Source organism: Rhipicephalus microplus, chromosome 5 (genome assembly GCF_043290135.1).
Source record: "Rhipicephalus microplus isolate Deutch F79 chromosome 5, USDA_Rmic, whole genome shotgun sequence".
Lineage (NCBI taxonomy): Eukaryota > Metazoa > Arthropoda > Arachnida > Ixodida > Ixodidae > Rhipicephalus > Rhipicephalus microplus.
The window spans coordinates 78,504,528-78,529,706 of NC_134704.1; the positions used below are offsets into that span (position 1 = coordinate 78,504,528).

A 25,179-nucleotide genomic window follows, 5' to 3' on the forward strand; every position below is an offset into this window, starting at 1 on the left:
GGATATCTTGCCCTACTCCACCGCTCAGCCCCATTTGGACGTTAGATTAAATTGAACACTTAGAACTTCTTTGTTGAGTGTTGATAGATGGATTTCGCCGTGTCTGGTAAACTGTTTATAAGTTGTTTCGTTTTATGGGGGATTTTCGTCTTTTTACTTTTCAATTAAACTTCTTGTTTGAGTTCTGGTACAAACGACTTTGTCCCTTCGTTAAGTCTCTCGTGGGTTTAAACCTCAGAGAGCTCTTCTTACAAAACATCTAAAAGAACCTTGCATGACAATGCCACACTGATAATGCGCTCGCGACCGTTTCGCTAGCTTCACATATGCCAAATTTGTTATTACGTGACGCCAATGGATGACGAAGGTATGTGACTGGTGCAAATATGATAATCATGAGATGCGTATCATGTGAGAACATGACTACATGCCACAGTAAAGGCGCCAATACATTTCGACGTGACGTGGTGTGCGTGCTCGCCGGCGTTCATTTCGTCGCGTCGCGCCGGCGTTGCCACGCCAGGCGCCGGTCCTGCCATACACTCGCAGGCACGCGCCGCGCTGCATTGCTTTGACGCATGTGCGTTTCATTGCGTCTGGCGTCCCTCCGTCACGAAAAGAGGGACACGCAGTGTTGTCTGGGTAACGCATCGGCGCGAACTGCAGCCCGTCGCATATCGCGCCGGTTGCCGTCGGGCTGCGCCGACCGACACTGATCGCACCTGGCATCAGACTATCAGAGTGTTCGCGATTCGCTAACGTAGCGTCACTGTTCCCAGCCTGCGTGCGCGTCATAGCTACCTTGGAGTATATTGGGCCCTTCATGATGCGCTCGCGGCCGTTTTGATAGCTTCACATATGCAAAATTTGGTGGTACGTGACTTCAATGAATGATGAAATATAGGGCTGGTACAAACATGATAATCCTGACACGCGTATCATGTAAGAACATGACAACATACTACGTTCATAGCGGGCTCGCGGCCGTTTCGCTAGCTCCACATATACTAAATTTGGTACCACGTGACGTGAATAGATGACGAAGGTAAACGACACATCTAAACAAGACCATCAGGACAGGGAAGTCATGTACGGCATCATTTACCTTCACCTCTTAACGTTGTGCTGATTTTAAGGTGACATATCAACACATCTCATCCGTGCTTCGCATATCATCGATTCCTACTGTACGTCGGATCAGCCAATTTTTTCGTCGTTTTATTTATGCTGAAGACATTATCAGGTCTGACGAGCCGCTCGTGGCGCTGAAGGCAGCGCAGTAGCTCGGCCACAGGGCTTTGCGGGAGTGTCCACTCTTTACAAAAGTACGTTTCTCTGTGCTGTAGATGCGAAGCAGCGGGCGCGTTGACGCGGGCGTTCATCAAGCGAAAGCCAAGTAAAGAAGCCCTTGACTGAATTCCAAACGCGCAATCCAGTACCTACATATACGGGGTGGCTAGTGAACGCTTGGGCAGTGGGTGCAGCCGGTTTTAGGGGCGACGTCTGTTTTTTCTTAGTGAATTTCAGCGACCTTCTATCTATCTATCTATCTATCTATCTATCTATCTATCTATCTATCTATCTATCTATCTATCTATCTATCTATCTATCTATCTATCTATCTATCTATCTATCTATCTATCTATCTATCTATCTATCTGTCTGTCTGTCTGTCTGTCTGTCTATCTATCTATCTATCTATCTATCTATCTATCTATCTATCTATCTATCTATCTATCTATCTATCTATCTATCTATCTATCTATCTATCTATCTATCTATCTATCTATCTATCTATCTATCTATCTATCTATCTATCTATCTATCTATCTATCTATCTATCTATTTATCTATCTATCTATCTATCTATCTATCTATCTATCTATCTATCTATCTATCTATCTATCTATCTATCTATCTATCTATCTATCTATCTATCTATCTATCTATCTATCTATCTATCTATCTATCTATCTATCTATCTATCTATCTATCTATCTATCTATCTATCTATCTAGCCACCTACGTTTGGATCCTCAAGTGGTAACCCTATTTACTTGGCATGAAATAAAATTAGCATGAGAGGGTAAGACTTTTCGACGAATACGACGCGCTTGTCAAGACATAAATCATGTCACAATCCGGTCGCGTACGTCGTCAAACACTTCCCGCCAGACAGTGGCACATACCCACGGGCTGGTATGTGCCGCTGGTATGCGGGTATGTGCCTCAGATGATTTACACTTGGTATCTGCTCAGGAACGACGAGAACACACATGGGCAATTTCAATGCGCGAGTGTAAAGAAATAGCCAACCGCGGTAGCGTCGACCCGACGAGTCCCAGCTGGAATCGAACCCAAGCATTCTGGGTGCCTATAAAGCATTTCACCACTGAGCTACACTAGGTCTGGGAAATATATTTTTCAAATAGGTGCTAATCTTCGTGAAACGTTAATAGTAATTTCTGTGCTGCCTACCCAATTTTATAAACATTACATATGTACTATTCTGATACAACCGTCACGTCGGGTTAACGTCACATGTGGTTAGTCGCCATGCGTTGAAGTGATTTAAGTAACAGTGTCCAGGCCAAGCATCTTCCTGAGCATCAGCGCTTCATATCAGCTTCTGGTGTTGCTAATACGCATGTTCCAGTTGGCATCTTTTCGCAAGTGCAAACAACTGGTTATATAAACATCTGCACCTCTTCAACATATGTCTGTGTGTGTGACATTTGTACATATATTTAGCGTTATTTCGCGACGTGTCCCTCAGTAAAAAAAATTGCAACACGGTCACATTTCCTCCGCATGCTTCGCATAACGCGGATTCCAACTACGTGGGATTTGACGAATTTTTCTTGCTCTACAGAACAGCAATAGTACTCGCTGCATTTTGTGTTTAGAAAAGGTGGGTAACAATTTAGAGTACTAAGTACTCTACTATAGGAGAGCATGGAGCCGTCCCGTGGGCCCACGTTTGGGGGGGGGGGGGGGGGTTAGAAAAAGTGGGTAACGATTTAGAGTACAGGGTACTCTACTATGGGAGAGCTTAAAGCCGTCCCGGGGCTGCTGCCCACGTTTGTCCGCACGAGGATTTTAGTGGATGTCGTATTCAGAACGCATAGTAATAAGTTGTCAGCCACTCTGTAGGGATGCGGCCATCCAAAATGTGCTGGTCACAAGCGCGCTCGTATGCGTCATTTACTAATAACGGATGATCTCTCGATTGTCAATTTGTCTGGGATCTACTGTTTTTGACATGGCAACCTGATCTTTTATCAACGTCAGTGTAGATATTTCTGTCGTCACATTTAATTGCTACCTAGACGTGAACACTTGGCCGTGGCTGCTCCTCGCGGCATGTGAAGTGCTGTACTATTAGGCACGTACATGACGCTTCCATTTTCGGCACGGAGGAAGGAAAAAAGTAAAAAGGCAGCATTGAGCAATGCGAAAGGTTGAGACAGACAGACAGACAGACAGACAGACAGACAGACAGACAGACAGACAGACAGACAGACAGACAGACAGACAGACAGACAGACAGACAGACAGACAGACAGACAGACAGACAGACAGACAGACAGATAGATAGATAGATAGATAGATAGATAGATAGATAGATAGATAGATAGATAGATAGATAGATAGATAGATAGATAGATAGATAGATAGACACCAAGGTACGGTTGTCCCCATTAAAGGCCAACTGCAACAAAATTTTACTTGGGCGGGAACGGCTATAAATATGTAGCATTTATATGGTAATTTACGATAACGACAGCGACAACTATTGCTGACACGTATTTAATTTCTAATTGGTGTTCCAATTGCCAGCAAGCAGACGACGCGGAGCTAGTGGTGTGCCCAGGCAAATCGGGCAGTACCGGATATGATGATTACTACAGAACGTCGCCGCGTCGCTCCTAGTGCGCAATCCTCCCTTCCACTGAATCACTCTTTACTGGGCTGAAACCGCTTTAATGCAGTGCGTTTGAAACGCGTCTGTGCGTTTCTGATGCCTTGGCACCACCTAAAGACTGCACGTTCGAAACGCATTCATGCTGCATTGAAGTCGATGGCAAGTCAAGCAGCGTGAATAAAGGGGTCAGCCACTGCAAACCCAAAAGTGGGAAGGCCGGACCAGCGTTCGATAAAAGGCATGTTCACGCAGCTTTCTTAAGTCAACATAAAAAAAAAACAGTTTTCTCAGCTCGTAGTGAACCAATCCCAAAATTTTTTGTGGCGAAATTTTCCTCATCGGACACCCAACAAGTTCCACGGTCTAACTAAAATTTTGTATGGGGCCTTGTGAGTGGGCCTTTAAGGCGTGGGCTGAGTATCCCGCCGTAATCGTATGTAGTCACCTCTCGTTAGTTCTTGACCCGGTCGTAGAGAGCGGTACGTGTACATATAACGAAACAATGCAAATTGTACGATACCAGAGGACGTTACTTGTAGTATGATAAATAACAAAAATCACAGCATATTCATGGAGTGAATGATGATGATGAGTGGGGCGCAGCGTCCATCAGTCCGTCCGCGCTTGTGTCCGTTCGTTCATTCTTCCGTTCATCCGCGCGTCCGTCCATTCGTGCATCCGTCCATGCGTCCATCCGTGCATCCATCTGTGTGTCCATTCGTCCATCCATGCGTCCGTCCCTGCGGTCATCCATGCGTCCGTCCGTCCATTCGACTGTCCCTGCGTTTGTCCATGCGTCCGTCCATCTGTCCATACACGCGTCCATTCGTTCATCCGAGCGTCCATCCGTCCATCTGTCCGTCACCGCGTGTGTCCATCCATCCATTCATCCGTCCGTGCGTCCGTCCCTGCGTTCGTCCACGCGTCCACCCAGCCGTCTGTCTGTGCGTCCGTCTATGCATCCGCCGATGTGTCCGTCCGAGCGTCCGTGCGTGCTCCCATCCGTGCATCCATGTGTCCATCCGTCCCTGCGTTCCTCGATGCGTCTATTCGTCAGTCCGGCTGTGCATCCATCCGTTCGTCCATGCATCCGTTTCTGCCTCCGTGCGTCCATGTGTGCGTCCATCCGTTTGAAGGTGTATCCATCCGCCCGTCCGTCCTCTTCACCCCACTCGTCATCATTCACCTCGTGGATATGCTGTGATTTTTTAGGGACGAAGCTCCTTAGACCGTGGTCGTTCCCTTCTCCGTATGTAGCATGTAGCCACCTCTAGTTTATGACTTGTTCAAGGATGACGCTGTGTGTATATGTTTTTGGGCATGGTCTACGAGATTGCGGGAGCGCGGCGTGGTTCTCTCCAGCCGTCCCAATCGCCGCACTCTCCAGAAAAACCAGCGAATATCGCCTCACGCACCCGGCTACCGCGAGGGGGCGCGTTTAACGTGGGTTCCTCGAGCGGCGTAGACCACGGCAGAAAGCAGAGCGCAGCGGCATTCGCGTGGTTACCTCACGTGCATGCGTCACTGGCATTCCGTGCACGGATGAGAGAAAATTTCGCAGTAAAAGATTAAACGAATGTTTGATTCAATAGCAGCAACTTATTAATTAGGTTGCTGACTGGTTACGGTACATACAATTGATGCTATGTCAATGCTGTAGCTTTTTCCTGTTGGAGAAAGTGACGTCAGGTCTTGTTTCTTCCATTTAGTTTGAGGAATATGTCGTACTGCAGCATGCCATTCTGCACGTCAGATAGGAACAAAAAAAAAAGCTAGGGCACGAGACGCCAGCATGCGCAGTGGTGGTGTCAACGGTGCCGCCGACGCCGAATTAGCGAGTAGGTGCCACTACAGCCCAATCCACAAGCAAAATCAGAATGCCGCATTCTGCGCTCACGAATTACACGCAAATAAATGGGTCCCTCAATCTCTTGTTCCTTTCGTGATACTACTCCTAATTTTGATAGTAATGCTGTTCAGAAAATTATTGCAGGCGTGCTGACATGATCACAGCTGCGACGCGTAGCGCGACGTGGTTTTATTGCTTTTAGGGACGAAGCTCTTTGTAGCAGTACTTGATCGGTCGTCCTTTTATCCAGCGTAACCAGCATATCCATAGAGTGAATGATATCATGAGTGGGGCGAAGCGTCCGTCCGTCCGATGCGTGCTGTAGTGTGATAGGAGTCGACGGACGCATGGACGAACGAATGCATGGACGGAATGATGGACGCTTCGCCTCGCTAATCATTCACTCTGTGCACACGCCGTGGTTTTGTTTATTTATACCTCGCGCGCCGAACAGCGCTTTGCTACTCGTGAGAAGTCCCACTGAACGCACCTCATCTATAGGGGAGACCAGTTGTGGCTAGCGCGGCTGGACGGCGGATCTCTTGCAGAGGCATCGTAATTTTAACTGCTCAAATAAGGGCGGCGCCAATCTACAGCAAAATAAGAACTTCATTTGAAAATAAAACGCCGTTAACTTTGCCTATCGTACTCATTGACCCGACATTTCCAAACGAACACAAAGTTATATAAAAGCGCAAAACCATTTTTTTCTCGCCACATAGAAGCGTCGCCAACAGCGCGGCAGCCTTTTGGACCGAAAGAAAGAGCACCGCAATGCGGAGAAAAGAGCGGGCCACGCCCACCTCTGGAAACACGCGCTGTCTGTGCGATAGGGACGGCTGGAGACATAAAGCTTCATTTATTAATACCTAGAGGGTAATCAGGCGCTAGTGTCTACGCGGGCTCTTTCAGCGGCGCCTAATTGTACCCCTATGGCAATTATACAGGCTTCGGTTCTGCTTCGGATATAGATTACGTTCTTGAAATTCGAGAAGATTTTTTTTTTCTGAGTGTAAAACGAAGTGATATGAACTTATATCTGATTAAAACTTTCTTCGCCTATTTGTACGCAAACTTTATTGCTGAAAGTTTTAGTGACGAGGAGGTGAAAGTGAAACCTGTGCAACTTTATCCATCAAGGTATGCATTGCTTTGCCATTGCGTTCCACATTTGGAATAAAGATTTGATGAATTATTTTTTAATGATTGAAAACAAAGATGCTTGTTTTTCACTCGAAAGTACGAATTACCTATTTATAGCAATAACAGTACAGTATTAAGTGAAAAAAAAACATATTGTTTCGTCTTCTGCGACGCCATAGGTGCGTCTGTCCCATGGACCGCCCCCAACGCACCTCTGGTTTTGTTGTGAAGTCGAGCCAGCGGAGCTTGACGGTTCGTCTACTTAGCTTCGTCATCGTTTTTCAGTTAATTGAAAACGAGTTCAGGCAAGACGCGCTCGTGAAAAACATCAACTCGAGGCGAGATCCTGCACTGGCCTGAGACGCTACATCTAGGCGCAGCGGTGTGTGGACGAAGCATCCTTTAAACTGCCAAATACGACTCGTAAAGCTCCAACGCCGCAGCGAATCAGGAGATCTGGTGGTCGTCAGCCTTTCGAACAGCAAAGGCACTGCTTCAACACACCCCATTACCAGCTTGCGCGAAGAACGAAACTGAAATAGGGCAAAGTCTGTAGACAGTTCACTAGCTAACCCTATCCAATCCTAAGTCTGTACTTCTCATGATTCCCATGGAGGTGTACGATTGGAGCGCCATATTCCTCTCTATAATCTGTTTCACCATATAAGTTAAGCCGTCGCCTCCTTTATTAAGATGCCTGACGTATGGCTCGTGTTTCCAGCGGAGTCGACCTGCCTTCAATTTTGAGCAAGCGCCGCGCAGTGGCGCTCGTGACCGACACTATTATTACGGTGTTTTATACTTGTCTCTCCTAGGAGCATAGAGTTTCCTACAATACATACTAGAGGGAACTCTGGCGCTAGTGTCTATGGGAGCTGCAACGCACGGCGCTTCAACGAGCATGGGAATGATGGGTAGTACACACAGTTCTCTAATCTTCGTACTTCTTGCCTGCCTTTGGCTCCGTGTGTGTTCCAAGGACTTTAATCCTCCTTGGTGTGTTCATGTGGCTTAGAGCTTTTTTTTTCACAAAAAAAAAATCAGCAAATGTTCAACGATTGCACTTCACCACCCTATTTTTTTTTCGACTTACCTTTCCGAATTGGGTCAGGAAGTTCAAAAGGGTTGAATCTTTCTTTCAAAACAAAACCGAAACACAGCAGTAAACGAAGCCGCAAGTACGATTCGCCACACGCAAGTACGAAGACTAGGCAAATGTGTGTACTACCCATCATTTCCATGGTCGCTGAACGATCGCAGCGCCAGAGTGCCCTCTAGTTAATTTCGAGAAACTCCATGCCTAGGGCATAGCCTCCTCTATAACTTTGTGCCCGAGCGGTCGGTCCCTCAGCGCCGTCCCCCGAGCTATTATGGGATGCGAGCGCTCCTGGCGGAGCGCCGAGGCGCAAAACGAGAGAATGGATGGCAGCTATGGAGAAAAAACCGGCTTTGAGTAACTACCGAAAGGGCAAAAATGAAATAAGGAGGGAGGCATTTTACGATAATTCAAGGGGAAGCGCTTTACTGTTTGAAGCGAGATCGGGTTGCCTTAGAACGCGTAGTTATAAAGCAAGATTCAGTAAAGAAGAAGAACAATGCACATGCTGCGGGAAAGATAAGGAAACGGCGGAGCATGTTCTGATTGAATGTGGAGATATCCACCCAGGTGTACTCCTGTATCCGTCAACTGAGCTCGTAATGGTTCTAAATTCTCTAAAGAATTACGCGGAAGTTTTCCTCGCAAGAGCGAGAAAGATGAATCAGCCACTGAAGGCTGCCGTTGACAACGCCGCGCAAATACTACAGAAACGTGACAAACTCAAGTGCTCGACCCCGGGACATCATAAAAAACTTTTGGAGGTTGTGCTCGTGAAGTTTCTCCGCCCACTTTTTCTGAACTTCGCGACGAGTGTGACTGACAAACACGACTTGGCAAAAGATTTTCATGTCAAACCATTGTCTCGAAAAGTGCTCAAGCTTTGAGCGCGAAATCAAATAACAAAGCTCACATTGCATTCTGCATACAGTGCTTGTGTTAAAAATTTGGTGTGTGCGCACTTCTTAACGTATACGCATAATCCAATGCAATGTAGACGGTTTCTAGACCGTCATAAACGCAAGCGTGCATAGGCCGCGTCGTCTGCTGTTATTATGGGATCGGTGCGGCATCTGGCGGCGAGCGCCAAAACTATAAGGGACGGATGGCGCGTATGTATTTAGCGCTAATGCGCGGGCACAAAAAAATATAGGAGGCTATGCCTAGGGGCGCGTCACTCGAGAGTTATTCGAGATTGGCGACTATACACGACTGTTTCAGAGGCTATGCAAAATGCCGAGTTGCTGCACCATTCGTCACAGGTGACGCTAAAAACCGACACTAATCGAAAATGAAGGAGGAAGAGGGTGTCGCAGTTGTTTTTGTTGTCACGTGGCAGACATCGAAATAGAGGAGGCTTTGGTTCAGCACTACCGAAGCTACGAGGTGTAAAAAAGCCATAAACTTGCGCAGCAGAACATAGGCCCAGATAATATAGGTGCCTTAAAATGGACCGGGTTCACTAAAGTAGGCGTTTGTTTGGTGTGTGTTACGTCATAGCGAAATGTGATACATTATTACTCTTCGCATTTAGTTCGTATGCGTGAAATTATTTTCCTCACTTATAACCGGCAACTGTGTTAACAAATCAAAATGGCAGCGCCCATGCAGAAGTGACCGCCCGCTTCGATCCTAACTTGCTGTTGCTACACTCCCACTGCACTGATAGCAACAAGTGAAGGTTGAAAATCTGACATCTGTTTGTTTCATCTTACTCTAACATAAAAAATCAGGTATGTCTTGTCGCTATCAGTGAAATATGCTCTTTGCTCAGCCACACCTTCCAAGACTAACGCGCCGAGGCAGTGCTTGGGCTGCGTTGCCAGCCGAGAACGGTGCATATACAACGCACATGCAAGATTGCACAGCGTTTCGTGCGCGTCAGATCCTCTTTTGATGCAAACAAAAAAAAAGAAAGAGAGAAAAGAAGCGTTGCAGCGAGAAACGCGAATGAACGCGTTGACAGAGAAGTAGTAGTAGTAGTAAACATTTATTTAGAAAAAAAAAACAAGTTGCTAGGGAGACCAGCCTCTAGTGGGTCAGCCTCCCTGCAGTACTAGGTGGAGTTCCTAGTCAGGGACCCCATTGGTCATGGCCGCTTGTCCTGGCACGCTGGACCATGGCTCGTTGGGCCGCAATGTCCTGGCAACCGAGCAGGGCCGCCTCCCAGTCCTCTCTTGTTGGATTTGGGTTCGGGGGTATAGAAGGATTGAGCTGGCATGCCCATACCATGTGGTAAGTGTCAGCCAGCTCCGCACAGTACGGGCAGAGGCCGAAAAAAAAAAGAGTCAAAGTGTTTAAGCACTGCCGGGAATAGTAAAGTATTGGTAAATAGCCGGAGAAACATTCTCTCGTCCGCCTTCCTAAGTCCTTTGCAGGGCGAGGAAAATGGCGGTGGGAGTCCCGGTAATGAGCAATTATCTCTCTATAAGTTAGGAGAGGAGCGTTTTCTTTTAGAACACAGGGGTCATCGGTGGGCGAGGCAGTGGCCCGGGGAATGAGTGTGCGGACGACAGCGTGCTCCGCCTCATTGCCTGCGAGGCCCTGATGGCCAGGAGTCCAGATTGTTGAACGCGGAGAGGGGTAACCTACTCGCGGACAACATTTAAGAATTTTGGCAGCTAGGGGTGTGATCCATCCCAGTTCAAAATTTCGGCAAGCTCCTTTGGAGTCCAATAATATAATTTGAGAACTTTCGTGTGATATAGCCACAGCTATGGCCACCTCTTCAGCATGGGTAGCCTTGGTTGCGCGGAAGGACAGACCATCCACCTGCCTGTCTTGGTGGACCACGGCGGCCGTATACCAACCCCCGCGGTAAGGGCGGGCGATGTCCGTGTAAAATACGTTTTGTTTAGCGCCGAATTGGTGCCAGAGAGCAAGAGCTCGCGCCTCTCGACAGCCAGCGTGCGACTCACGTGACATATTTGTGGGGAGAGGTCGAACATGAATAGCGTATTTCCAATGTTCGGGCACTCGTACCCGCTCCTCTGTGTGGAATTCATGCTGAATGTGTAGGCGATCCAGGAGTCGTATGCCTGACGGGGTCTGCGCCAGACGCGTGTATTGATTTGTTAGGTGAGTCTCCCGGAGCTCCCGATACGTGTTTACCACTTCCAACGCAAGAAGTTTTGCATTGGAAGTAGTGATCAGGAGATCTAGGGCTCTCTTGACAATTTTGCGAAGGGTGACCTCCAAGGAATCTTCATCGTGCTTCCGCAAGTGCAGGTACGGAGTCGCATACAAGATGCGACTAGTGACAAAAGCATGCGCGAGACGAAGCACATTCTTGCTTTTGAGACCTCCCCGCTTGTTGGAGACTCGGCGGACCATGTGACCCACCAGTTCTCCAAACTTACGCAGCTTGTGAAGTGTTGCCCCGGCCCTGCGGTGTTTGTGAATGTGGAGTCCAAGGACACGGATCTCCTGTGCCTCATTAACGGGTCCACTATGCAGGGAAAGGTTGATGGATGAAGTGCACTTCGCCGATGGCCAAAGGTGCACGAATTCAGACTTCTGTGGGGAACACTGGAGGCCGCAGTACGCCGCATATTCGTCCACTATATGGGCTGCGGTTTGCAGGCTGTCCTCAATGCTGCGCAGGCATCCCTCTGTGGCCCACAGTGATGTCGTCGGCATGAAGCGCATGCTTTGCACCGTCGATAGCAGCCAAGCAGGCCGGGAGCTGTGCCATAGCTAAGTTGAACAGCAGAGGCGACAACACAGCGCCCTGTGGTGTGCCTCGCGTGCCCAGGGGATAGGGGCCGTATTCCTGAACTTGGATGCGAATGCACGCAGCTCTGTCAGTAAGAAGGTTTCGTATGTAGTTGAAGGTGCGCTCGCCGCAGTTGGTGGCACTTAGGTGAGCTAAGATAACTTCGTGCTTGACGTTATGATTCGAAGGCTCCTTTAAGGTCAAGCACTAGAATGATCTTGTCAATGTGGGGGTGTTCTACGGGATTAAGTACTTCGTGGTGTAGTTGTAGGAGTAGGTCCTACGAAGATTTTTCGGGCCTGAAGCCATACATAAAATCGGCGAAAATGTGGCGCTCTTCCAAGAAGGGAGAGACACGTTCCCTGATCATAGTTTCCATTAGCTTCCCCGCACAAGATGTAAGAGAAATGGGTCTGATATTCTCAGTGTTGATCGGTTTTCCTGACTTTGGAATAAAGGTTACTAGAAACGTTTTCAAGTCTAGTGGGAGGGGCGTTTTTCCGAACCAGATCACATTAATATAGTCAAGAAGTGACTGGTTCGCTGCATCGAATAGATTTGCCAGCATTTTAACGGTAATTTGTCTCTCCCAGAAGCCGTATACCTCGCCTAATTTTGGCTAGAGCGGCGCGAAGGTCCTGTAATTGGAAAGGACAATCCAGCGCCGAGTTCTGCCTGCATAGCGATACGCGGAGCCTCGCACGTCCCGCTGAGTGCAAAGATATCGGTCCAGTAGTGATAGGGCTAGTTGTGTTGTGGAGCCGTGGAAATTGTGAAAGGCTCGGTGCAGTTATTTTTGCGTTTCACCTCGCGTTTGAGTTGGATCAATCAGACTGTGGAAGAATTTCCATTTATTTCGACTGGACATTTGCTTGCTGGTAGTGTTTCAGCGATCTACCCAATTTGAGTCGGCGATCTGGGCAGCGTACTCGGCCGCCTTGACAGAGAAGCCGTTATACGAGAGCCGGGAAAAGCGTTGGAGAATGCCACAAAGTTACCCGCCGGCATGAGCGTCTACCGATCTTCAGTAGAGCCACAAATACACGCTTCAAGTTCCTGGTGTGATTGCTTCTTTCGCTGTTTTTACTGTATTTTTAAGTTAATATACACCTTTTCACAGGAAGGAAAAAAAAAACTGGTGCCAACATGAGAAACATGAGATACGTGTCATGTAAGAACATGAGTACATGCTACGCTCATGATGCGCTAGGGGCCGTTTCGCTAGGAACACATGTACTAAACTCAGTATTACGAGACGCGAACGGACGATATAGATAAATTATACATCGAAACATGATAATCACGACATGCGTGTCAAGTAAGAACATGACTACATGCCACACTCGTGATGCACTCGCGGCCGTTTCGCTCACTCCACATATACTAAATTTGGTGTCACATGACGTCAATGGATGACGAAGGTATGTGACTGGTGCAAACATGACAGTCATGAGATACGTGTCATGTGAGAGCACGACTACATACCACAGTCAAGGAAGGAATAAACTTTATTTTGTATCCGGCGTGTTAGTGGGCTGGGCTCCCGCCTAGGTGTCGGCTAGAAGGTCTTGCCTCCTAGCGGCTTCCTCGGCCCGCTGGATTGCCCATAGCTGATCGTCCAGGGCTGAACTGAGCAGCACGGCCAGCCAACGCGCGCGGAGGCTGTCGGTGGAGGCCGCGTTCTCATTACTGTGTTTTAATCCCTGGCATTCCCATAGTATATGTTCTAAGGAAGCTCGTGCCTGACAATATTTGCATTGAGCAGTCGCGTTGATCTCTGGATACATAGTATGTAGTAGTGCTGGATTCCTATAGGATCTGGTTTGTAATTGTCGCCATTGGACAGACTGTGCCCTGTTGAGTTTATGGTGAGGAGTGGGGTAAACACGCCTCTGTAATTTATAATGTTTCGTAATTTCATTGAACGTTGTCATTCGGTGCTTCAACTCCCACACATTCGGAAATTCTGACGAGGGATCAACATTAGTCGTAGCCCGGAAAGTGAGTCCTCGAGCTACATTGTGGGCCACATCGTTAGGGTTGATATCTCCCGTGGTGTCGGGTATGTGAGCTGGGAGCCAGAGAATGCAAACGCATCTGTCGTCTTGGTTGGTTTTGCCTGTCCTAAGAATACGCTGTGCTTCAGGGGAGATTCTGCCGTTTGCGAAGTTGCGTACAGCTGCTTGTGAATCGCTGATTATATAACACGCGTCAGTTTGTGATACGGCCAAAGCTACAGCTATTTCTTCCGCCGTTTCAACGCGTTTCGTGTGTATGGTGAGACTGCTGGTGCTGCATTGTTTCTTGTGGTTAACTACAGCCGCGACGAAGCAGCTTTTGTGTTTGCAACGAGCGGCATCTACGAAGACCGCTTCTTGTTGTTTCCGTAGCTCTTTGTCATCGTCTTGTCTGTGCTCAGCCTTCTACCTGCGTTGTGCACGGGATGCATGTTTTTAGGTAACGGAGGTGCTGTTAGCTTAGCCCGCACGTCCCGAGGAATGTCGCCCTTGGTGCCAAATTGTGTGTGGTAAGTGATGCCTACTTTTTCCAGGATGTATCTACCAGTCTTGGTTTTAGGGAGGCGCTCGTACTGTGCAATACGTTGCGCCTCTATCAGTTCTTCAAGTGTGTTATGTAAACCTAGCTCTAACAGCTTCTCTGTACTTGTGCTTTGCATGAGCCCCAGCACTTGTTTGTAGATTTTTCTTATGAGGCTGTTTAATTTCATTTTTTTCGGCTGCGAACCATCTATGGTATGCAGAAACATACGTAATGTGGCTGATGACAAACGCGTGGATGAGCCTCATGACGTTTGCCTGTTTCATGCCGCTATGCTTATTCGCAATTTTTTGATTAGGCGCATCGTTTGAGAAAGCTTCGCTTCGATATTGCGTACCGTTTCCCCGTTGGCGCCTTTGGTTTCTATTATTAACCCCGGTACCCTTATCTTGTCGACAAGGGGTATGGTATGTCCATCTCGTGTTTTAAGTTGAATGTCTGCATAGGTATGTGTGTTGTGGAGCTTGGGAGGTCAGCCTTTTAATGTTGGTCTATATAGTAGCAGCTCAGATTTTTCGGTTGAGCACGTGGGACCAGTTCCTTCTAGGTATCACAGTCAAGGCGCCAATACATTTCGACGTGACACGGTGCACGTGCTCCCCGGCGTTCATTTCGTCGCGTCACGCCGGCATTGCCACGCCATGCGCCGGTCTTGCCATATACTCGCAGGCGTGCGCCACGCTACGTTAATTTGACGCATGCGCGTTTCAGCGCGTCAGGCGCCCCTCCATCACGAAAAAAAAAATTGGCAGATCCCACGTACAGTGGGAATCGATGATATGCGAAGCGTGAATGAGAAATGTTGATATGTCACTTTAATATCAGCACAACGTTTCGAGGTGGAGGTAAATGATGCCGTACATGACTTCCGTGCCATGATTGTCACGTTTGGATGTGTCGTTTAGCTTCGTCATTTATTCACGTCACCTGATACCAAATTTATTATACGTGGAGCTAGAGAAACGGCCGTGAGCACGCTATGAGCGTGGTATGTTGTCCTATTCTTACATGACACGCGTGTCAGGGTCATCATGTTTGCACCAGTCATATATTTCGTCACCCATTGACGTCACGTAACCCCGAATTCGGTGCATGTGGAGCTAGCAAAACGGCCGCGAGCGCATCATGAACAGCCCAATATACTCCAATGTAGCACTAGAGAGTTTTAGTACTGCGTACGCTGCGTACGTGGCGGCATTGCGTACGTAAGGATGCCACGTTCTGCGTAGTGCGCATGCGCAGACCGCAACGCGCACGTATCGCGTTACGTACGCAGCCGCTACGTACGCACGCATGAGATGCGTGCGTGCGTACGTATGAGCTGATCGCGCCGCTCTCGAACAAGTTCGCGACAGCACGAGACTTTGTTTTGCAAATTGGCGGCATCGAGGGCAAGCACCGACCGGCTCTGTGGCTTAAAATATGGCCATAATCTGGCTATAACACTTGGATTGACTCTCATTGGCTGTCAACAACACGTGCTTCTATTTTGATCTACCAGATGGCGCAACACGCTTCACGCTCGTTACGAACGCGGGTACTACGGCGTACTAAAAGCCGATTAGTGGCAAACGACGCCACGTAACGCAAGGCGCTTGCGTGATGCGTACGTAGCACCATTCCGCAGTACTAAAACTCTCTATTGAAGCGCGCGCACTCTGGGCACAGTGACCCTACGTATATAGCCAAACGCGAGCACTCTATAGTCTGACGCCAGGCACGACCAGCGTTCGTCGGCGCGGCCCCACGGCAACCAGCGCGAAATGCGACATCCTACATTACGCGCCGATGCGCGATACGCACCGATGTGATTAGAATCTGCAGCAGCTTGTATACATTCGGATAGAACCTGCTGTCGCAATGACAGAGGGCATTGGTTCTGTGCTGGGACGCTGGTTTACTGCTTTGTTCCGCAATTTTGTCCGCCATAGTCGCGGTTCTCCAAAAGTCGCCCTCGTTTCAACGTCATGCGCAAAAATGGTAAGAAGAGTTTCTGCTGATTTATTTCGATCATCTTGCATGCAGTGGTGGTATTGCAGATGGCACAATTGCTGAAAAGTCCTCTGGAAGTAGCCCCGCCACGGTGGTCTAGTGGCTTGTCACAAACGACTCCAATTTTCGGATTATCCGCGGGCCCCATCTTCCAAAGAGGGGCGCTTTTGTGTTCGGGGGACGACATCCGGCGACTAACGACCCAGCGTGGCGCCGGCTTGTCTTCCCTGCACCTGTACCGAAAGGGGAACCGGCGGCCTAAAAAAGGACAATTACCCCCAGATGAGACGGGATCACGTGTACGCCGCTGAAGAGGTTTGGACTGCATCGGAAAAGGCAGTTGACGTACAGCCAGCAACAAGTGCGGTCGTCGGTGTCGCGAGTCTCGCGTAGGCGGCGAGCACGGAGTGACCCGCGCAACGTATTGAGACGGCTGCAATTCCGGGCACCCTCGTCGTCTACCAAGCCGGCGAGACCTTCAGAGGCACCCGTCAACTCCCCTACGTGCACCAAGAGCTGGCCTGGTCCGTATGGAACTTTTATTGTGACTTTTTTTAAACTGTTAAATTGTTTTAACCAGCCTTTTTTTAAAATATTTGTAGGGTGCGCTGCGTCGCACGTTGAAATTCAAAAGCGCCACCATGATAATTCTGTAATTATTTTCGTTTGTATCCCTCTCCTATGATTTCCATCTTGTTGTTATTTTATTATTATTCCACGTGTTTGTCTTTTGTCTGTACCTCTCGTAGTGTTCTTTTAGAGCATAGCTTGTTTCATAGTCGTTCTTCCCATCGCGTATCAGTGTTATTCTTCCTCTGTTATTTTTGTAACTCCTGACTTTGCCCCTGTTTTAATTAAATGCTTGTTTGTGTGTAATCAAACTCCGTGTCTGCTCTATGAGTGCGTTGGTCAGGCCCATACATCACCACACGTGCAAACCCGCACGGGTCGACCAACCCGCAAATAAATTTGAAATGTGCCACTTCGAGGCCTTTTAGGCGTCGCAGGCCGAAGCGTAAAGTGGAATCCTGCGAGTCTGCCGCCCGTCGGTGTTGAATCGGCGGGGCCTCACCCAAAGTGCGTAACATGGCTGCTGACCCGCAAGTCGTGGGATCAAATCCCGGCTGTGGCGGCTGCATTTCCGATGGAGGCGGAAATGTTGTAGGCCCGTGTACTCAGATTTGGGTGCACGTTAAAAAACCCCAGGTGGTCAAAATTTCCGGAGCCCTCCACTACGGCGTCTCTCATAATCAAATAGTGGTTTTGGGACGTTAAACCCCACAAATCAATCAATAAATCCTCTGGAAGTGCCCTGCACGCGCTTTTAGAACCGTTGGTTTGGCTGCGTAAGACATGGTTTATAAACGGATTGACCAGGGTTTCTGCGAAAATAGTATTTTGCGCTCTCGAAAACATTGGTCGCATGGTCTTGCTTCCGGTCATTGGCTCGATGGCTGGTGATTTCCCCATTAAATTTTTTGGCCAATGTCTGCACTCGTGCAAACAATTTCGGGAAGTAAGCATTGGCATTCTCGCGGTCATTTTGAATTGCCTGCTGTACCGCTTCTATGTCGTCAATGGCATCGCTATTGCCCAGGCTTCTCCCCTGCAGCCTCTTTGACAGTGGCGAACTCAGTGCTAGCACGTTCTACACCACATGCAGTCTTGCAAGGAAGATGGTGACAAGAGTGTCAACATTACAGACTGTTTGCCTGCGCTAGACTTTCACCTCTTCCGCGGTACTTAATCTCCTCTAGTGCGGCGATCGACAGTTCAAAAAAGGCGCCGCCTCATATAGTCTTGGGACAGCTAAAACTTCTCATTTTTCGCAAAACATGTCAGCGGCTAGAAGATTTAGGGAAAAAGACGGACGTTGCTTTTAGAGTCCCGAGACACTTTCTGATATTTGTGATGGAGCGTGCCGTGAGTGAATGTATGGCGAGTGCAGTGAGTGTAGAAGAGTGCGGGTGGATATTTCTTACGAACAGCAGTTTGGACACTATTCGTTTTGCCAGCCATCGAGCTCACACCATCATGTACCCTTGACGACCACGAAGATGCTGCATGTTAATATCCATGTCTAGGAGCAACCTTCGTGAATCGGCACAAAGCCTAAAAGCACTTCTTCGATTTCGTTGGCATCTTTATTAAGGTAAACCTTGAGCAGACAGTATAAGCTGCTTGATACCAGCAACATCCGTCGTTTCATCAGCGAGTACGAAAAAGCAGCCTGCAGCGTTTACTTTTGTGACTAGGCTCTCCTTGATTCCCGTAGAGATTGCTATATTCCGATTTTGCACATCTGGGCTTAAATACGACGCATTATTTGGGCAACTTCCCAAATGTTTTTTTTGGGGGGTTCCATGCCGCCACAATCCACACACATGCGAAGCAGCGCTCTGAAGTATTTGTAGAAAAAACTGTGCTTAGATACATGCGCGCATGTGTGGTCCTTGCCAAGCTCGCTTCTGCTGAAAAGGGGGCACACTCGGCAAAACGCGCCCTCTGGAAGCGTCGAGTAGCTAAGCCGTCGGTACCTGTCTAGCAAATTCATTTGAAGCCTGTGTTTTTGCTTCAAATTGTTCATACATTTAAACACGGTAGATTGATTTGATTGATATGTGGGGTTTAACGTCCCAAAACCACCATATGATTATGAGAGACGCCGTAGTGGAGGACTCCGGAAATTTCGACCATCTGGGGTTCTTTAACGTGCACCCAAATCTGAGCACACGGGCCTTACAAAATTTTCGCCTTCATCGGAAATGCAGCCGCCGCAGTCGGGATTCAATTCCGCAACCTGCGGGTCAGCAGCCGAGTACCTTAGCCACTAGACCACCGCGGTGGGGTTAAACATGTTGCCTTGCGGAGGCACCCAAGGAGAAGTTAGCAGTGAATGTTCTGTCTGATCATCCACTTTTGAGACATCTGTGTAGATTCCAACATCAAGCTTGCTTTAGGATGACATTTTCAGGAATCTGAAACGGGTGAATAATTAAGACGTCACAATTTATTTAGTACGTTATCACTGCCCCTTTCTTAAAGCATATGCAATAAGTAAACCAATAAAGAAAGAATAGGTGGCAGTTCTCACCAGAAGAGACATTTAGCACAGAAGGTACATGCGTCTTTGATTTTGATGCCTCTGGCTCTGATGTCTCTGATGTCAGCGCCTTCTTTTGAGCCGCATAAGTGATGATCTATCTTGAAGAAATATCTGTGTAAAAAGGAAGGAAAGTAAGCTTGAGATCCGTTAGACCGCTATTCCATTTGAAACAAAGTGGTTTGAAGTTCAGTGGCAAAAGCGTGTCTTCAACAATTTCTCTTTCCTGTTTATCACTCGTAACAACATGCGTGACAGACTGGCGGTATAGTGTAGCAGTGAGTCCGTGTTTTTCCTCCTCAAGCGAGTGGCTTCTTGGATACTCGTAGCCTAACGCTCAGGTCCTCAGTTCGATCTTACTGAACAGCTTTTTTCGAACCAACTGACATCAAGCACCCGCGTTTTGTTTTCTTCAAGATTAAAAAAAAAAAAAAAAACGCGTACGCGCCGGCAACATAATAGCGTCAGTCTTTCAGCGGTGGCGCGGGGGGCATGTTTTGCGAGTTTTGAAAGGTTTGAAACGACATTACCGTTTTTATTACACCGTATTTGGTATTGTAATGTTAGCTTATGGTCTTTACTGTTATACACATCTTTGTCATTGTCCCACCTGCCTTGTATAGGGTTCACTGGCCTCGTCAAGCTGTCCACAGCTTCTAGCCAGTGAACCTCTCCAGAACCTGTTTCTTTCTGGGAAATAAATGATTTGATTTGATTTGATTCATCTTCACTCATTGTAATGTGTCGGCTGTTTTAACGCGACTGCGTTGGAGATCTCGTTTGGCGGAAATTCCGGTGTCGGCGGTTGTGAGTGAAAAATGAGCGTTGTCTGTGAGTGGAAAAAAAATTAGAAATGCAAATAAAGTAAATATAAATATGTTCGGTTTGAATGAAAATTGAGCCCAGGTTTTTTTTTTTTTTGCGTGGCAAGCAGACGTTCTACCATAGCGCCACACCATGGCTGAAAACAGCCTAAAGAAAACTATAAATGGGTATTATATGGTGGGAGGAACCATCTCAATGCATGCCACAGCCCCGCCGCGGTGGTCTAGTGGCTAAGGTACTCGGCTGCTGACCCGCAGGTCGCGGGTTCGTATCCCGGCTGCGACGGCTGCATTTCCGATGGAGGCGGTAATGTTGTAGGCCCGTGTGCTCAGATTTGGGTGCACGTTAAGGAACCCCAGGTGGTCGAAATTTCCGGAGCCCTCCACTACGGCGTCTCTCATAATCATATGGTGGTTTTGGGACGTTAAACCCCACATATCAATAAATCAATCAACGCATGCCACATTGTGTGGAAAAGGCGTAGAATCGCACCAGGCGTCCGCACATGTGAATTCCGCAATGATCTGTGGTTCTAAGGGATCACCTATTGCAAAGCGTTCCATCTCGTAAATAAATCGTCACCAGTTGCAAAAGCATCAAAAACGTGAGCAGCTGCTGAGGTTCAGGTCGCGTAATAATCGGGCTTTTCGCCGACTCTCAAAAAGGTATAATTGCAGCGTAGTGGGCACTTCCCAACTGTACATTTGCAGTAGAAATTTCGGTTTAGTTTGAAAAGACTAGCATTATGCACACAGGTATCCGTTTCTTTGCGTACAGCACGGTTGAGGCATCGATAGAGAACCGATGTGAGGCTAGCAGCGGAGAAAGCGGTGTGTACGGGGCCTATCACATTCTACTGTTGCGCGATCACGTTCGCGCTATCACGTTATACCGTTAAAGGCAGAGCTATGACGTCCTCTCACGTTTTGACCACAGTTCTTCCACGTGACAGACAAAACTGATAACCCAAGAAAATGCTCAGTTAGCCTGGTTTTAAGTTTTACACAATTACTGAGAAGTTAGAACAGCCGTGCTGCACACGCAGAGCTCGACGGGAAAAGTTCTGCTCACCATAATTAAAAACCGAAAATGAGACCGGAGTGCGTGAACTACCAAGAGTGGATTCTTCGTCCCTTTGAAGGAGCCGAACCTGCGAGACGTCTTTTTTTGTCAGCATCAAGTTGCGACCTTTTCCGATGTCCTACGCAAGCAGTGATAGCGCTGGTGAATTACGGTGAATTAACTTGTACGAGAATTTTTCTCGGAAGACCATATGAGTGAAGCACAGTATCAGTTTGCTGATTGCTATTTATTTATTATTTATTTATTATTGCTATTTATTTTTAATACCTCTAGCACAGAAGCGGAAGGCATTATTTTAGGGAGTAATACACACGTGCTCGTAGAAATAGACAAATGATCAAAGAAAACTAACAGAACTGAAATCGAAAAAAAAAGCAAGATCACACCATTGTACATTTAACAGTATAATGCTCTGAACAATACTCCAGTATACGACAGTGGGCATTGGCCCCGCCGCGGTGGTCTAGTGGCTCAGGTACTCGGCTGCTGACCCGCAGGTCGCGGGATCACATCCCGGCTGCGGCAACTGCATTTCCGATGGAGGCGGAAATATTGTAGGCCCGTGTGCTCAGATTTGGGTGCACGTTAAAGAACCCCAGGTGGTCAAAATTTCCGGAGCCCTCCACTACGGCGTCTCTCATTATCATATGGTGGGTTTGGGACGTTAAACCCCACAAATCAAGAATCCGCATTGGGCGGTTGTAGCCGTTTTCAGTGGGTTATTGCGAGTGGTGAAAAGGTAAAACACGTGCTGCAAGGCGTTACTTCTATAATTTCCTTTAGTTTTTACGATAACATACTTATGAAGTTAGTTGTTAAACGTAAGTTTTCTTTGTCCTTGTCTATTTTTCCCATTCCGGGAAGAAATTTTCAAAAGCATTTCCAACCTCCTGCATTTTCTGCGTGTGCTCGAAAGGGCCATGCAACAACTTTGGAGCATGGTCAGAAAACGCTGCCGAGAGGATGTCTGGGCTCTTGAAAACAAGCGAGCGAAACTTTATGGCACCGCACGTGGCCTGGAATTTACGACGGAGCCCAATGAGTTCCTCCCCCCAGGCGACGCCACTGGTCGGTGGTGCATGAAAGCACGGAAAATTTCGGGGGGCCGCCGCCCCGCACCCTGTCTACGCCACTGGACAGAGGCACATCCGGCAGTCAATGACACGACCGTAAGTATGGCCACAGCTACTTTGATGAACGGTTCCGCAAGCTGGCAAACGAAGGCGCACAGCAGTGGCACCGCCCCCCCCCCCCTATTTCTGTGACCCCTCCATAAGGCAAACATCCACAAAACACAATGAAAGTACCCCGCCTCTTTGCCCCACTACCTTTATTTCTTAGTGAATAGAAAGACAGGAGACCCTCCCCTATAATCTGTCTACCACCCTTCTATATGAAGCAGACATCTACATAACACAACGCCAATATCGCACAAACTATGCAAATATCCCGCCTCCCTACCTTCACTCCTTTCCCCCTCAGTCGAGAAATCCTGACGCCGCTCCTGAAGATAGGGGGCAAACTCCATAAACCGCAGGAAGAGAAAGCCTATTGCCAACGCTCCGAACCGAACAGGAAGTATGTGACCGGTGACCCAACCTTGAAACGGAACCAAGCGCCTGGGCGGCAGCGCGCTTCCAAGCAGCGGGCCCCTGCATGACGTCACGGCACGTGACCCGACGTCACGCGAACGCCTTTGCGGGAGCGCCGACGGGTGGGGGAAACGCCGACGCGCCGAGGGATGCGGAGAGCGATCGCGTCGTTCGGCTGCTCGCGCTCAGCCGCTGCAGAGATCAGTTCACTGGCGGACTTCGCTAGTGACGGTTGGTCCGCTTGGTTCCCGACGTTGTAGGCGTCAAGGAGGAAGTCGTGTGCGCGCGTGCCAAGCTGCGCCTTCCTTCACTCTTCGCTGGATAAGCCCGGCTTTTCTCGGTCGTCTGTTGCCAGTGTTGACCGGCCGTTTTCGTCTGCCACCTTCCTTCCATATTCTCTGTGGCCACTGGCTCGTGCGTGAAGTTGTGCTGCCGCGCTTCTTTCGCCGGGTGGCCCACGCGAGTCGTTGTTTTGTTCCGTTGCGGAAGAAACAGCCCGCGGCTAGTGCTTTATCATTGCAACCCAAGGAGGGAGGCGTTGACGGAAGCATCGAGGAAACGACCAAGTGCGCGGATTCATCATCGCCCCGTGTGGGATGCCTCGCATGAGGTGAGTAGCAGACGACGCTCTTTTAGCGTTTTTGTCTCGAGTTTTCTCGTGTCAAACGGAGCATTTCGCTGCTCTACGCCTGTGGCTACACGGTGGTGGAGGATATGGCGCTGAATGAGGTGACTTCTAGCTGTTTGAACCCGTGAAAAACGAGGAAAAGTAATCGTTCTGGTACGAGAAAGGAAAACATTGCAGTAGAGTTGTGTCGCACGTGGCTCGCGGTGGTACTCGCCGCCTGTCAATCACAGTCTCGACGCCGGGCACTTGTACCTAGCCAATATCAGGTTGCGTGATTACGATATGTTTCCTGCGAGGAACTCTGTTGGGGATGCCTCCCGCATAGTACGCACAGCAAAAAAAAAAAAAAAAAAGTGAATCGTATCTGTTTTTCCTTTTCACAAGCACTTGATGCTTCGACCGACTGTTCTTTAAAATTGTTTCGAAGAAAAAAACGTTTTTATCGATTACAGACAAACATAAGCCAACGTAAATGTCATAAATAATGTTTACTTGCGAAATCGCTGAGCAATTCAGTTTGACTCAGCCCTTCTCACTCGTTTTAACTTCTCTTCAGATCAAAAACTGGTCTTCGTGGTGATTATGTAATGACTCTATCGTTAGGCCTGAAATTTTGATCGGTGAAGGCGACCGTATTTCATGCACAGTGAAAGAAAACAAGCAGTGTTAAGTGACCCCCCTCCCGCCGTCCTAAAAAAGAATGAAAGAAAATTGAAAGAAAAATGAACTGAATAACAGATAATGTTAATAAAAAGGAAGTTCGGGTAATAAAGATATTTATTGTAGCATAAAGTGGCAGCCTTGTAAGCTACTTATGCGATTGAGTGTCGATTCGACGTGGTACTGGGCTTAAAGTGGTCCATGAAAATTCGGCAGATCCCACTTACCTTGGGAGTCAACGTCATGCGAAACATGCGGAGGGAAGGTGACCGTTTTGTAATTTTTTTAAAAATTAGTGACACGTCATGCAATGACGCTAATTATATGTACAGACTTTGCACGCACAGATGTATGTTGAACAGTTGCAGATGTTTGTATAGCCAGTTGTTTGCACTTGCGCAACGGTGCCAACAGAAACGGAGTATTAGCAACAAAGCAATAAGCCGATACGAAGCGGTGGTGCGGGCGAGGAGGGTAGCCTTCGACACTGCTACATAAATCAACTTCAGCGCAAGACAGGTACCAACAATTGACGTTAACCCAACGTGGCTGCTGTATCAGAGGAGTACACATATGCAATGTTTATTAAACAGGATAGACAGCACAGCAACCACATTATACGTTTCACAAACATTATGGTCTATTCGAAAAGTAGTTCCGAGATCTGGCGTGGCTCTGTGGTACAATACTTAATTGCCGCGCATAATGCTGGTATTCGATCCCTGCCGATACGTTGACATTTATTTTACCGTGAAAGCTGTTATGAGATCACATCTAGGGTCACGCGCTGTTGTCCGCCGCCGCCGAGCACCTAGCACTAAAAACACATGGAGCTTGAAACATAGGTTTGCTATGGGTGACAGCCCTGTATTCTACCACGGAGCTACGCCGGTGCTTGGGACTTGTCAAACTTGTCTTAGGCAGGCTTGATGTCGGGAAAGCAATCGCGTTAATACAACTCATAAAGCGTTTTAAAACAGCGAACGAACAACCAGGCGTCACACATTGT

The 25,179-nt window shown here is 48.0% G+C and overlaps 1 protein-coding gene and 1 long non-coding RNA gene across 3 annotated transcripts in view; both read left to right on the top strand.

Moving 5' to 3' along the window:
* The first annotated feature begins 15,762 nt into the window (after positions 1-15,762).
* Positions 15,763-17,160, top strand: LOC142817303 (uncharacterized). The gene is made up of 2 exons (XR_012895161.1): positions 15,763-16,267; positions 16,327-17,160. It is a non-coding gene; the product is annotated as an uncharacterized LOC142817303 (long non-coding RNA).
* A 5,866-nt stretch (positions 17,161-23,026) lies between these two features.
* Positions 23,027-25,179, top strand: part of bdg (sodium-dependent transporter bedraggled) — a 201,920-nt gene continuing 199,767 nt past the window's right edge. For both annotated transcript variants that reach the window (XM_037425268.2, XM_075895711.1), the window contains exon 1: positions 23,027-23,492. The gene's annotated coding sequence lies outside the window, so the exon portion shown is untranslated. The remainder of the gene's footprint in view (positions 23,493-25,179) is intronic.